Source organism: Cherax quadricarinatus, chromosome 69, assembly GCF_038502225.1.
Source record: "Cherax quadricarinatus isolate ZL_2023a chromosome 69, ASM3850222v1, whole genome shotgun sequence".
In the NCBI taxonomy this organism is placed as follows: Eukaryota; Metazoa; Arthropoda; class Malacostraca; order Decapoda; family Parastacidae; genus Cherax; species Cherax quadricarinatus.
This window is the reverse complement of record NC_091360.1, coordinates 2,132,228-2,148,367: the sequence shown is the minus strand read 5'-3', so window position 1 is coordinate 2,148,367 and position 16,140 is coordinate 2,132,228. Positions and strand designations below refer to the sequence as shown.

The following is a 16,140-nucleotide window of genomic DNA, read 5'->3' as shown; positions in this document are numbered from 1 at the left end:
CACTGCATATTCATTATCACTGTATATTCACTATCATTGTATATCCTTGTGTATCTCTTCTCTAGCACCGTCTCTTCTCTCTCCTTTAAAACTATTTCTATCAATAAAGGGAGAAGGGAGGGATGGATAGAAGAAGGGTGAGAAGGACAGAAAGAGGGATAGAGGGATGCATGAAGGGATAGAAGGATGCATGACCCTAAAGCATGGTCAACACTCTAGCAACTTGTTCTGTCTACCTCCTCTCTCCTTCCCTCCATTTCCTCTCCCCTACCTCCTCCCTTCTCCCTCTCCAACTTCCTCTCCCTTCTGACCTCTTGTGTCGTCAGTGTCTTGTTGATCTTCCGTCTGCCTCGGTGTTATCGGGTCTGCTGAGAGAGAGAGAGAGAGAGAGAGAGAGAGAGAGACAGACAGAAAAAACACACACACACACACACACACACACACACACACACACACACACACACACACACACACACACACGGAGGTGAAATGTTCGTGTTGAAACTGGAAGACCAAATATTGAGGTAAAATTGACTCAATATGCAGTGCCTGGTGTGAAAACCAGTTACTAGATATTTAACCTTAATTCACCTGAAAATAAGTGAGGTCCAGAGCTTAATTACCAACCTTAAAGATAATTTTGGGTAAAATATGCCTTCTTTTATTCACTAATATATATATATATATATATATATATATATATATATATATATATATATATATATATATATATATATATATATATATATATATATATATATATATATATATATATATGTCGTGCCGAATAGGTAAAACTTGCGATTTTAGCTTAAAAAGCAAAGCTCTTCTTGCCGAATCGGGCAAGCAAAAATGTGTGTATGCAATAATTTCGCAAATATCGTTCTGAACCTAAGAAAAAAATATATTTCATTGTGTTTGTTTATTATTAAATTATGGTAAACTTATTTAAAATATATTTAGTTAGATTAGGAAAAATTAAATTGCGCTTGTTATAATAAGGTTAGGTAAGTTTCCTATGGTTCTTTTGGTACAAAATCATTAATTTTTATATTAACATAAATCAAAAAGGACTTAATTTTAAACGAGTTCTTGCTAGCTCATCAGTTTTATTTATTCGGCACGACATATATATATACATATAAAGTCAGTTAAATTACTTATCTTATGATGATATGTTTGGCGACGTCGACATAGCAGGACATGTAAATATGATCTTGGACACACATTCACGGGACGTACACACTATATCTACTCCAACTTCACACTGACAAAAGGGGGAAGGTTGGCTGGTTGATGGGGTTTGGAGCCTATAGACTACACGAGGGTCATTAAGGCTGCCTGTCACCTGTTCACCACCAGTCAAGAATACTCTAATACCTAAAAAAAATACAGATTAAACTGTGTGTATACACCGATAGATATACACCTCCCGGTGTATGTATCCCGTGTGACACTTAGGAAATGCATTTGCTCTTTGTTGTGGGTGGAAATGAGAAACACGGGAATTCTGTTCACCTCAGATGCCAAGCATTTCAATTAATGTAAACAAAGTATCAACTGTGCATTAGCAACACAAAATGTTGCAATTATGCAATAAAATATTCTGTAGTTATTCAACTTTAACTACACGAAAGATGCGAGGTAAATGCAATTATACGAGTGATAACAAGCAGTAGCACTTGCTGGTTAAATCATACTGTATGTACTCTAGCACCAGCAAGTGGCGCTGGTACACTGACCCTTACTGTATGTAATCTAGCACCAGCAAGTGGCGCTGGTACACTGACCCTTACTGTATGTAATCTAGCACCAGCAAGTGGCGCTGGTACACTGACCCTTACTGTATGTAATCTAGCACCAGCAAGTGGCGCTGGTACACTCACTCATACTGTATGTACTCTAGCACCAGCAAGTGGCGCTGGTACACTGACCCTTACTGTATGTACTCTAGCATGAGCAAGTGGCGCTGGTACACTGACCCTTACTGTATGTAATCTAGCACCAGCAAGTGGCGCTGGTACACTGACCCTTACTGTATGTACTCTAGCACCAGCAAGTGGCGCTGGTACACTCACTCATACTGTATGTACTCTAGCACCAGCAAGTGGCGCTGGTACACTCACTCATACTCTATGTACTCTAGCACCGGCAAAGTGGCGCTGGTACACTGACCCTTACTGTATGTAATCTAGCACCAGCAAGTGGCGCTGGTACACTCACTCATACTGTATGTACTCTAGCACCAGCAAGTGGCGCTGGTACACTGACCCTTACTGTATGTACTCTAGCACCAGCAAGTGGCGCTGGTACACTGACCCTTACTGTATGTAATCTAGCACCAGCAAGTGGCGCTGGTACACTCACTCATACTGTATGTACTCTAGCACCAGCAAGTGGCGCTGGTACACTGACCCTTACTGTATGTAATCTAGCACCATCAAGGAGACGCTGGTACACTGACCCTTACTGTATGTAATCTAGCACCATCAAGGAGACGCTGGTACACTGACTCTTACTGTATGTAATCTAGCACCATCAAGGAGACGCTGGTACACTGACTCTTACTGTATGTACTCTTGCAGAACTAAATAACCTTTGCTGTACTCGTGATGTTGATTATAATTACAATTAATGTACTCGTGATGATTTCTAAATGGCGCTTCATGTCAGATATAATAATAATATTATAAATAGTAAATGTTATTGTTATTCCCCCCCCCCAAAGGGAGGTTCCTTGACGCTGGTGAGGGGCTCTTGATCTAGGGAATTGGATTTATGCTCCAGTTCCCTGAATTGAGCCAGAATACCTTCCATCTCCCCCCCCTACATTCGCTGTATAATCCGACGGGTTTAGCGCTCCCCATGATCATAATTACAATCTCTCTCTCTCTCTCTCTCTCTCTCTCTCTCTCTCTCTCTCTCTCTCTCTCTCTCTCTCTCATAATCTTATCTCCTAGTGTTACCTCGGAAATTAAATGTCCAAAATATGAAGTGTGAGGATCTTAAACACACACACACACACACACACACACACACACACACACACACACACACACACACACCTGATGAAAGCCGTGACGAAAGGCTTCGCTAGTCAATATGTCACACATACAACACTGAGAACAACGGCAGGAAAAAAACGAAACTGGATCTACCTTCTACACAGTCCTGAGTTTTATCTTACTACTGGAACTCTAGAGCGGCTCACTTCAGAAATAAAGAATAAATAACTTCACAGAAGAAGTACACGGTGACCATAACATTGCTTAACACGCTGAGTAAGTCACAGGATGAGTAAGTCACAACATCACTGAAACATTTCGCCTGTATGTAGCTTATACACGGGCGAGACGTCTCGATAATGCTCCTCTCTGGAACTGACATTTTCACCCCTTAACAGTCTTTGCGTCATGTGCAGCAACACAGTGGAAATAGGAACTAGAATGAGAGACAATGGACGTGGGGAAAATAATTCCAGCTTTGAAAGGTCCCAAGATAATTCTTCTGCCTAAGTGTGTTCTATAAGTCAGTTTCCCTTCCCTGTGATCCAAGACATAGCAGCAATCTACACTCTTATATAGTATTATTACTTAAATAACAAAAAAGGCACAATACCGTGACTGGAACGATACACAAATAACCCGCACATAAAAGAGAGAAGCTTACGACAACGTTTCGGTCCGACTTGGACCATTGACAAAGTCACACTAACCAGAAGTGGAGCAGGACGACTATATATAGGCAGGAAGAGGTGGTGGTAGAAGTAGTAATAGTAGTACAAGAATGGTATATAATACCGACAAGATGAAATTAAGACAACCCAGGCATCCCTATCGTAGACGTTTCGCCATCCAACCAGCCAGCTCTTAATAATCTTGCCCCTTCCATTAAGTTTAAAGCTGAATGGGAATCTAATTCCTTACTTCCTTTCCTTGATGTCCATGTCCACCGCTCAGATACAGGTTTTTCCTTTTCCGTTTACCGAAAACCTATGCACAGTGGAATTCACTACTTTTCCTATCATGCTTCCCCTGTCAAGAAAAGTGTTCTTATCTCCCTCTTTCTCCGTGCCCTCCGCATCTGTGATCTTCAGTTCCTTCCAGCAGAAATTTCCACTCTTCATAATTCGTTCTCCCGTCTTGGCTACCCTTCCCATTTCATAGACTCTGCCCTCTCACGTGCTAAACGCAATTTCTTCTCTCCCAAACTCTCTACTCCTGGGAACTCTTCTATCCTCTGCCTTCCCTACATTTCCGGTCTTTCTAATCTCAACAATTCTCTCCGTCCCTTAGACATCAAGCTTACCTTCCGCCAGACTAACACACTTCGCACTAATCTCGTTCATACCTCTCCTCCCTCTACAGATGTTCCTGGTGTCTACTCTATTTCTTGCTCCTCCTGTCCTCTTCAATACTTCGGAGAAACTGGTCGATCTCTTTCTAACAGACTTAGGGAGCACAAAAATAGTGTTAGGCTTGCCGACACTAACAATGCTCTTTTCTGTCACGTCAGAGATCATAGCCATCCTATTGACTGGTCTTCTGCTAAAACTGTCTTCCCTACTTCCAACTCGAACAGTCGCCGTCTAGTTGAATCCTCTCTAATACACAACTTTCCTTGTTTGAACCTTAGCCCTGGCTTCGTCTCTGTAGATGCCTTCCTCTCCCACTACATTGTAAAATGTTCCAAACTTCAGAACACCCGCGACTTAACCTGACTCCTCATTTTTTTTCTTTTTCTTTTTCTTTTTCTCCCTCTTCCCCTTTCCTCTTTCCTTTTCTCCTCTGGGTTATCTTTCTCTCTTCTGTCTCGTGTTTCTTTTACTTCTTCTTTATTTCACCACTTCCCCTTTCACGCACCTCTGTGCGCTTGCTCTCCCTCAGTGGGCACCTAGCTCTCTTGCAGTGCTCCCCTTCCTTTGTATTTGACTGGTTCGTCCTCCTTATTTCCCACTTCTAAGAACCACTACCACTACTACTACCTCTTCTACTACTACTACAACTACTGATGAAATTAAGACACATGTTCGGCGTCTGGTTGTCTTTGTTGTGGACGTTTCGCCATCCATGGCGAAACGTCTACGATAGGGATGCCCGGGTGTTGCGCATGTGTCTTAATTTCATCTTAACGGTATTATATACCATTCTTGTACTACTACTACTACTTCCACCACCTTTTCCTGCCTATATATAGCCGTCCTGCTCCACTTCTGGTTAGTGTGACTTTGTCAATGGTCCAAGTCGGACCGAAACGTCGTCGTAAGCTTCTCTCTTTTATGTGCGGGTTATTTGTGTATTACTTAAATCGGGAAGCATAAAGCCCACAGGGGTCATACAATGCCTGGGTAATGTAAGGTGACGAGGCTCCATTCAAGGCAGGGACAATTAGCTGCATTTTTTTTTTGAAATCACAGTCTTCAAGCAGCGTCAAGGCACCCTTGAAGGGTGAATGCTCTCTGGTGTGTTTAGGGTGATTCTCTGGGACTCTTCAACTTACAGTGACCTATGGAAATGGTTTCTTGTTGTTGTTATTTATTTTGTAATAATGAAAAGACTTTCAAATGAGTTGAGGTGGGTAACTGCTCTTATTTTGTAAATAAAGGTAGGAACTCTTAATCCAACCCTGTAAAATCGCTGTGTAAATAAAAAATCTAAAATCAAGGGAGAGAGAGAGAGAGAGAGAGAGAGAGACTAATCCAAAAGATATCTGTAGCAGCTGATCATTACCAGGGTCTCATAATATACTCTGTGGCGTTATCTTAAAGATTTAGAGACTGGTACATCATTCTCCTCTGGTTGATGGGGGTTGGGGGAGGACCTGACTCGGGTAATGGGTGAACAAGATAACAGAGAGGGTTTATGGAATGCTCGGCAGTGAGGAGGTGTGATAGTAACTCTGTAGGTGCGGAGTCACTCAACCAGACAGTCGCACGAAAATTCTGAAGAAGGATCAAAGTTATATAGAAACACGTCGAGTCAACCTTGCCTTACTAAAATATATTTGGCTTTAAAGAAAAAAAAATCACATTACCGTAGCTGGAAAAACTCACTAAAAACTCCTACTTAGGATAGGAATTTTATGAGGACATTTCCACTCATCTTGCACCAGTGTTAGGTCACAGCTGGGTGAGAGTAGAGAGGCGAAAAAGACCACACAGTAAGGGTGCTTTGTTTGTGCAAACAGTAGGAGAGACGAAGTTTGAAGATGCATACAAAAGGAGGTTCCAGCTCCTGAGTCTTGCTTAACGATGACACACACATGTGCTTGTGCCTGTGTCGGGCCATCCAGGATTCTCATACCCTCCGAGCCAAGCTTAAGGACAGGCTTACCTGTTGATTGCCTATTCAACCAGGCTGTTGCTGCTAACGGCCCCCTGGCTCACCCAGCCATCATAACCCAGCTGATCTGGCATATAGCGGAGATGGGGGATCCAGTTTCCTCTTTGAAGGACTTCTACGTGTTTTCCAGCCTGCTTCTGGAAAACTTCTTCGCGTGCTGGAAAACTTCACAGGCTTCTGCAAAACTTCCTAGCGTGCTGGAAAGCCGAAAACATGGAAAAGCCATGAAAAAACACCCAAGGATGTAGTTTCTTTTTTTTTCGGGGGGGAGGGGGGCAATGTTTCTGATATTCACTGTTACAATGTTACAGAATTGTCAAGAAAATAATAACAAAATGTTAACCAAATAATAACTATATAATTACCGATAAATGAGTGAATAATAAAAAGAAGAATTAATAGCTAAATAACTAATTTTTTTAAATAATCAATTATTAAAAATGAAATGTTTAGGAAGGGCAATTATTATTATTATTATTATCAGGGGAGTGCTAAACCCGTAGGGATTATACAGCATCTTTGTGGGGGGGGGGTGGAGATGGAAGTCATTTAGGCTTAATTCAGGGAACTGGAGCACAGATCCAATTCCCTTGATCAAGAGCCCCTCACCAGTGTCAAGGAACGTCCCTTGAGGGGTTAGGAAGTGTAAGTGTCTGAGGGCAAATTAGGCGTTGTGGAGGGACGAGATAGGCCTATGGTTGGAAAAGTTTTCGTTGTCAGGCCATCTTGAAAATTTTGAATGCCCTTCACCATTTTTTCTGAAAATATATCACTTGGACAATATTTGTTCCAAATTTTATGCATCTGTCATATTGTGTAAGATTTTTTAATTATATATATATAGATATATAATTATATATACATAGACTCGGAGTTAGTAGTGGAAGGGCTAACCCACACATACATACACTTCAAGTGTTAAAATTAAAAAAAATACAAATAAATTACTAAGATAAACGCTAATGAAGAATAAACTCACATTACGATAACTGGAACAGGTGAGACATCACTCGCTTCCTGGAACCCAAACATCAGACGACGTTTCTGGCCTAAATGTCACTTAAAGTCTCCTCCAGAATGATTGGTAGCACCTAGAACAGCCTTCTGGATGTATGATTTGAAGAAACATGGAACGTAAGTCAAAAATAATTTTAATAGTGTGAGAGCGCCTTTCATTCCTGGCTTTCCAAAGGATAATGGAAACGTCATTTACACCTTGGTTTACCACAGGGGTGGGGTGAGGATTACCACAGGGGTGGAGTGGTTGGTAGATTGCCACAAGGGTGGTGTGGGCGGAGGTAAATAACTCATTCGTTTATTCCGCTGAAAAGTAAACGATTATTTATGAGAAGTGGGAGAGAAAGAGGGTCAGAGGTGTGTGTGTGTGTGTGTACTCACCTAATTGTGGTTGCAGGGGTCGAGACACAGCTCCTGGCCCCACCTCTTCACTGGTCGCTACTAGGTCCTCTCTCTCTGCTTCCAGATCTTTGTCATACCTCGTCTTAAAGCTATGTATGGTTCCTTCCTCCACTACATCACTTGTTAGGCTATTCCACTTCCTGACGACTCTATGACTGAAGAAATACTTCCCAACATCCCTATGACTCGTCTGAGCCTTCAGCTTCCCCTCTCTGGGACAACCTCTGTCTACCTTATCTATTCCACGCAGTATTATGTATGTCGTTATCATGTCTCCCCTGACCCGCCTGTCCTCCAATGTCGTCAGTCCGATTTCCCTCAACCTTTCTTCGCAGGACATACCCCTGAGCTCCGGAACTAGCCTTGTTGCAAACCTTTGCACTTTCTATAATTTCTTGACGTGTTTGACCAGGTGTGGGTTCCAAACTGGTGCTGCATACTCCAGTATGGGTCTGATGTACACAGTGTACAGTGTCTTGAACGATTCCTTACTAAGGTATCGGAACGCTATTCTCAGGTTTGCCAGGCGCCCGTATGCTGCAGCAGTTATCTGGTTGATGTGTGCCTCCGGGGATATGCTCGGTGTTATGGTCACCCCAAGATCTTTCTCCTTGAGCGAAGTTTGCAGTCCTTGGCCACCTAGTCTATACTCTGTCTGCGGTCTTCTTTGCCCTTCTCCGATCTTAATGACTTTGCACTTGGCAGGGTTGAATTCAAGAAGCCAGTTGCTGGACCACGTGTCCAGCCTGTCTAGGTCTCTTTGAAGTCCTGCCTGGTCCTCATCTGATTTAATTCTCCTCATTAACTTCACATCATCTGTGTGTGTGTGTGTGTGTGTGTGTGTGTGTGTGTGTGTGTGTGTGTGTGTGTGTGTGTGTGTGTGTGTGTGTGTGTGCGTGTGTGCGTGTGTGTGTGCACTCGCCTATTTATGGTTGTAGGGAGTCTATTTATGGTTCAATTGGTGCTACACAGTACCACCACTATCACTACCACCATCACCGCCGCAAACATCATCACTATCATCATCACCTCTATTACCACTACAGTCCATCAATATTTTCTGTCTTACCTCACCCCACCACTGCCTCCAGCAGCATCAGCAACGCCCCACTACTACCTCCAGCAGCAACACCCCACCACTACCTCCAGCAGCAACACCCCATCACTGCCTCCAACAGCTATACCCCACCATTGCCTCCAACAGCAGTACCCCACCACTGCCTCCAACAGCAACATTCCACCACTGCCTCCAGCAGTAATACCCCACCACTGCCTCCAGCAGCAACAGCAACACCCAACCACCGTCTCCAACAGCAATACCCCACCACTGCCTCCAACAGCAACAGCAACACCCCACCACTGCCTCCAGCAACAACACCCACAACATAACACTAAGCCAAAACACACCTAAAGCAGCAACACCCACAACATAACACTAAACCAAAACACACCTAAAGCAACAACACCCACAACATAACACTAAACCAAAACACACCTAAAGCAACAACACCCACAACATAACACTAAACCAAAACACACCTAAAGCAACAACACCCACAACATAACACTAAACCAAAACACACCTAAAGCAGCAACACCCACAACATAACACTAAACCAAAACACACCTAAAGCAACACCCACAACATAACACTAAACCAAAACACACCTAAAGCAACAACACCCACAACATAACACTAAGCCAAAACACACCTAAAGCAGCAACACCCACAACATAACACTAAACCAAAACACACCTAAAGCAGCAACACCCACAACATAACACTAAACCAAAACACACCTAAAGCAACAACACCCACAACAAAACACACCTAAAGCAGCAACACCCACAACATAACACTAAACCAAAACACACCTAAAGCAGCAACACCCACAACATAACACTAAACCAAAACACACCTAAAGCAGCAACACCCACAACATAACACTAAACCAAAACACACCTAAAGCAGCAACACCCACAACATAACACTAAACCAAAACACACCTAAAGCAGCAACACCCACAACATAACACTAAACCAAAACACACCTAAAGCACACACACACAGAATACACAACTCGTAAACACACTTACGAATGACAGTGGAAAACTCCAGTTTATTCCAGACGGCAAAATTTTTGGGCAAATCTCCAACTACATTTGAGTAAAACTAATGGATTTCATGATGTCGTTTAGGAACAAAAGTTTGTGGCAGATGGCTAAAATGTTTTGAAGATCACCAGACGACCAGTTAAGAGATGTAATTTCTGGAAAAATTTACTGAGTGAAGAGTAATAATAATAATTATTATTACTTTAATATAATAATTATTTTACCACTACTAATTATTATTATTTTAATATAATAATTATTTTAATAATACTACCACTAATTATTATTATTATTATTATTATTATTTTATTTTAATAATAATAATTGTTTTAATATAATTATTTTAATAATTATATTAATAATATTAATTTCAATGTAATTATTTCAATAATAATAGTTGTTGCTGCTATTGTTGCTGTTGTTGGTAGTGATGTTGTTACTACTACTACTACTACTACTACTACTACTATTACTACTACTACCACTTCTACCCAGAGGAGTCATACAACACAAGTCAAATGGGAGGTGATCATGTTGATCCGAGGAAAGGGAGGATACCTTCAATTGCTTTCATCAAGAACTCTTCACCAGCATCAAGGACACGACACGAAAACTTTATATTCTTGTTCCCCTTTTTTCCCATGTTTAGTTCCTAAACAATAATGTTTGTATTTCTCATATTTTGTTTCTTTTTTGCTTTATTGCGTGCTTTCTCTATTTTCCACTTTCCTTCTCTGTTTCTATTCCTGTATTTTTGACGTTTTTCTCCTTCGCTTGTTTGAGGGACTAATCAAATAATTAGGTGACCACAACACGACTTGTAGTCTGGTTTCAATTTACTGATGAATAAGAGACAGAATCACAGCTACAAATCTCTGGATGTTTTCCCTTCTAGCCCCGTTGGACCTGCCATACCTATTCTTAAAACTATGAATGGATTCTCACCTCATGTTCATCCAGGTCATGCCACTTCCTGACCATCCTGAAATTAAAAGAGTAACTCATAGGCAGTATTTGTCCTTCTCACTTTTAACCATCATCAAAAGGACACAGAAAAAGCAGAGCGCTGCTAAGGTGGTCGTATCACACTCGCTCTGGTAATATATATGTAAATTTTTTTGTCCCTGAGGTAAATGATGCAAATAAAGATTGGTGGAGTTAAACTCTTTATCGTGGCCGTATTGAGCCTCATGGAAAAAAATAATTCATATTCCTAATCTTCATAGAAGAACAACAGTCGCATTAAATTAACTGTATACAATACCGATTAGTAAGTGAATATGACGCTATGGCAGCTGAAGAGTTTCTGTCAAGAGTGAGAGATTGAAAACTTCAATTTCTTCTTCAATTGTCTTTATTACTGTATATTAGACACCTCTTTATTCGACTGAAGAGAGTTTCTACGCAGACGAAACGTATCGACAATAATGATATCAAAGTATAGCTTATGTGTCTTACTCATCTATCAAGAATAAAAATCACAATATCGTGGCTGGAACAAATCACTGTTAACCAATAATTTGTAAAGGAGCCTTTTGATGTCGTTTTGGTCCGTGCTGGAACATTATCGAGTCACGACATCATCAGGGTAGACCAGGACGAACCGATTTATAGCTTTTAGTGACTGCTCAACTATCACCTTTGTGGAGTGGGGCTATATCCGTGCTTTTTAATGACTGAGGGATGACTCCTGTGTCCATACTCCATCACCATAAAATATTTAAGGCATGAATTAGTCGTATCTTTCAATTCAAGACGAATGAGGAGTATACAAATAACCCGCACATAAAAGATAGAAGCTTACGACGACGTTTCGGTCCGACTTGGACCATTGCCAAAGTCACACTAACCAGAGGTGGAGCAGGACGGCTATATATAGGCAGGAAGAGGTGGTGGTAGTAGTAGTAGTAGTAGAAGTAGTACAAGAGTTGTATATAATACGGACAAGATGAAATTAAGACACATGCACAACACCCGGGCATTGACTTTGTCAATGGTCCAAGTCGGACCGAAACGTCGTCGTAAGCTTCTCTCTTTTATGTGCGGGTTATTTGTGTATCGTTCCAGTCACGGTATTGTGTCTTTTTTGTTACGAATGAGGAGTTCCATAAGTTTTAGCCTGAGGCAAAGTCTTTAAACTTCCACCCCTAAGTTGTGAGACATCAGTGAACGGATTTTTAAATGTTTTACTGTTTGTCGCAAATGTACATATTCGGAATGCCTTTGTTGATATTTGTTAGGTACGTCGCCACTTTCTGTACGGCTGTTCCACTACTTGGATACTAGCACAAAATTGTTCTCGTACAGGTAGTGAGAGAACTACCAGCATGTGTATGCTGGTGGAACACATGTATCCAAAAGTCATTTAGTCTATCATGTGTCGTACTTAGTATCACACTTATGTATTATACAGAAAAATGTTATATTATACAATCTTTGATTCGGATAATTTAGAGGAAATAAAGTACTGATGACAAGGATGAAAACAGACATAATACACAGAGGAAAGCTTTGTTCTGTGCTGACTGTAGACAATAATCAATTTATGTTTCGCTGTGTGTAGAGCTTTTATCAAATTATGCGTTACTCTGTGTAGAGCTTTTTTTAAGTTATGGTTCTCTCTGTGTAGAGCTTTATCAAGTCACAGCTGGTAAAGCTCTACTTATAACGAAACAATTACCCTTCAAAGCTTATCCAGGAGTGCCTGTCCTTGCTTTCATACTGAGAGCTCCTTGCAGTTCTGATTATGCTCTCCATACATTGTTATCCAAGGTTTTGCTTCTTTGTACATCTTAATGCAAAAATAAATGAAAAATTTATAAATCAATCATTTGCATAAATTATTATTTGCACATGATGGTCCAACGAAAAGCAAAAGAATTCATTAAACCTTTATATAAAAAAAAATCATAGTCCTTAGAAATTCGTGAAAGGAAGCGGGTTCCTTATGTCTACAAAAGATCACAGTCTCATAAGATTTTCTCTCCTGTGTGAGGGTTGTGTATCACAGGATGTATATATACACACTGTGAGGTGTATATTTCCTGTTGACTTTTATTTCTCTAGGTATTAAAATATTCTTGATTGGTGGTAGATAGATGACATGCTGGGTTAATGATTCTCGTGTAGTTAATAGGCTTTAATTAAGACGCATTAACCACCCATCCATCGATGTTACCTCGAATATTTGTTCTGATCTGCGTTGATGGAAGATATTTTAGCCGCGTAGTTTTTGGCTTCGTCTGCATAGCAATAATTACCGACGATATTGAAGACCCTTGTTGCTGGACAAACTTCCTTCAGTCGCCCTCTAACTCAACACAGAGCAACTTCTTCCCGCATGTGCTGTATTCTTATCAAGACTGATGGACTGATTACATCGACTCTAGGCTGAGGGACTGATTACCTCAACTTACTGATCTTCACTATACTTCTTTGTACTGGACTGATGAAGCTACTGTGTGGCGAAACGTTTCCACAATAAAGATATCTATCAGATAGAGCGTGACTGGCTCCACACTACCACCCTGAAAACTTACCCTACTTCTCCTGTTGTTGCCTTTGCAACATTGCATAGCTCCTGATCACGTACTGAGAAGAGTGAAAGTACGCCGTGGCTTGTCTTGCATATATATATATATATATATATATATATATATATATATATATATATATATATATATATATATATATATATATATATATATATATATATATATAGGCAAGACTTCTCAAGGTTAAACTCCTTCAGGTTGACCCCAGCACTATCAGTATCGTTGGTTCACGGTGGCTACTACCGTGTCAATAACCGTAGACAAGGCAGAGAAGACTGTTGCCACAGTACAATGCAATTCTCACGGCCGTTGGTCTGGCGATATACAGCGGCCGGAGGTGAGGTAAATGCAAATGTTACGACCTAGACTTTAAATGCTTGGTCGGAAACTTTTGGTGTGTGTGTATGTGTATGTGTGTGTGTGTGTGTGTACTCACCTAATTGTGGTTGCAGGGGTCGAGACTCAGCTCCTGGCCCGCCTCTTCACTGATCGCTACTGGGTCCTCTCTCTCTCTGCTTCCTGAGCTTTGTCATACCTCTTCTTAAAACTATGTATGGTTCCTGCCTCCACTACTTCACTTGCTAGGCTATTCCACTTGCTGACAACTCTATGACTGAAGAAATACTTCCTAACGTCCCTGTGACTCGTCTGAGTCTTCAGCTTCCAGTTGTGACCCCTTGTCCCTGTGTCCCGTCTCTGGAACATCCTATCTTTGTCCACCTTGTCTATTCCCCGCAGTATCTTGTATGTCGTTATCATGTCTCCCCTGACCCTTCTGTCCTCCAGTGTCGTCAGTCCGATTTCCCTTAACCTTTCCTAGTACGACATTCCCTTGAGCTCTGGGACTAGCCTTGTTGCAAACCTTTGTACTTTAACTTCTTGACGTGCTTGACCAGGTGTGGGTTCCAGACTGGTGCTGCATACTCCAGTATGGGCGTATGTGTGTGTGTGTGTGTGTGTGTGTGTGTGTGTGTGTGTGTGTGTGTGTGTGTGTGTGTGTGTGTGTGTGTGTGTGTGTGTGTGTGTGCGTGTGCATGATTGTGTATTGCTTTGTGAGAGCATATGTACACACATTCATGCATTTATATATGCATGAACATACTTCATTATACCTCCTACCGTCCGACCCAACTACGAAAAATTCTCCTTCAAACACAATGTGTGTTTCAAGGAAAAAAGACGCCAACTCACGTATCAAGACTATGTTTTTTTTGCCCCTGCGGGTGTAGCGTGAGCAATTAAGATAAAACGACACTGTCTGTGGCTCCAGCGTGTCGAGGATTCGTACCCTCCAGCGGCCATAAATTGTTTTCACCTGTATCGCCTGGAACAGACGAGTTAGAAACATGTAGAAAACGTGTTTGCACCAGGTGAACTATAAAGGTCAGTCTCTGATAAAAACGTGAAAGAGCTGGATGGTAGTCCAGGTCAATGTGTTTATATAGGCCATCCTCTCTATCATGGTGGTGCATTCAGGAGCCCGAGCATCATTACCCATAAAGTTACTCATGTCGCTGCCCAAACATACACATTGAGCAGTTCTGAAAAAGCATACAATGTGATTTGTATTTTTTTTTAAGTAGGGGGTAGTTTGTCAATGTTGACCCGCCATGAATTTAAATACTGTGAGCAGTGCATTCGTATTGTGAGGCAGAGTTTCCTCTCTCAACGAAACTGAGAATTTATCGTAATTCCCAATTCTAGAGATTGAACTATTCTTGGCTGATGGCGAACAGGTTACATATGCCCTTAATGACCATTAATGCAGCTGATTGATTTTAAAGCCATTTAAGCAATCAAGCTGTCGACTCTCTGTCATCCATCCCCTCAAGGAAGGTTCCTTGATGCTGGTGAGGGGCTCTTGATCTAGGGAACTGGATCTGTGCTCCAGTTCGCTGAATTAACCCTGAATACCTTCCATCACCCCCACAGGCGCTGTATAATCCTACGTGTTTAGCGCTTCCCCCTTGATTATAATAATAATAATCTGTCATCACCCACTGATTGGCCTACGGCTGCCTGACCACTGAGCTGGGAGATATACTGTCGAGTCTTCGAGATGAGAACCTTCATATTGGTGAATGGTACTTCGTTTGAGGTGCCAAAGTTACCCTTCCTTTTTTCGAATAAGTTTACACGATTACCACAGTAATACCAGAAACAAGAGCAGAAGCAACAAAAACAATAAGAGGAGGAAGAGGAGGTGAAGGAGGAGGAAGAGGAGGTGACGCAGGAGGAGGAGGAGCAGCAGCAACAGCCGGACAACAGAGATAAGGTAGCTGGAAGCCCTCAGAGTGTTGCCTCGACCTTCTGACGATGAACTTCTCATTCGTCTTGAGTCTCGTGAAGGCGCCCTATTGTTTCCTGCAGCCTCCCACTTGGCTTCTCGTGTTTTCCTCAAATTTGTCACGCCAAGAACCTGGCTGACCATTTTACCAGACTTTTCTAACCTCGAATATATTTCATCCAATCCTCTCCTCTCTCGCTTCATATATATATATATATATATATATATATATATATATATATATATATATATCTTTCTTCTTTCTTTCAACACACCGGCCGTGTCCCACCGAGGCGGGGTGGCCCAAAAGGAAAAACGAAAGTTTCTCCTTTTACATTTAGTAATATATACAGGAGAAGAGGTTACTAGCCCCTTGCTCCCGGCATTTTAGTTGCCTCTTACAACACGCATGGCTTACGGAGGAA

At 41.5% G+C, this 16,140-nt stretch overlaps 1 long non-coding RNA gene across 1 annotated transcript in view; it reads right to left on the bottom strand.

Annotated features, from left to right (window-relative positions):
- Positions 1-6,047: 6,047 nt before the first annotated feature.
- The window catches only part of LOC128701906 (uncharacterized), a 39,494-nt gene continuing 29,401 nt past the window's right edge, over positions 6,048-16,140 (bottom strand). Inside the window, exons 3-4 of the long non-coding RNA XR_008408980.2 lie at positions 7,321-7,432; positions 6,048-6,538 (exon numbers count right to left, since the gene is read on the bottom strand). This is a non-coding gene — a long non-coding RNA (uncharacterized lncRNA). The remainder of the gene's footprint in view (positions 6,539-7,320; positions 7,433-16,140) is intronic.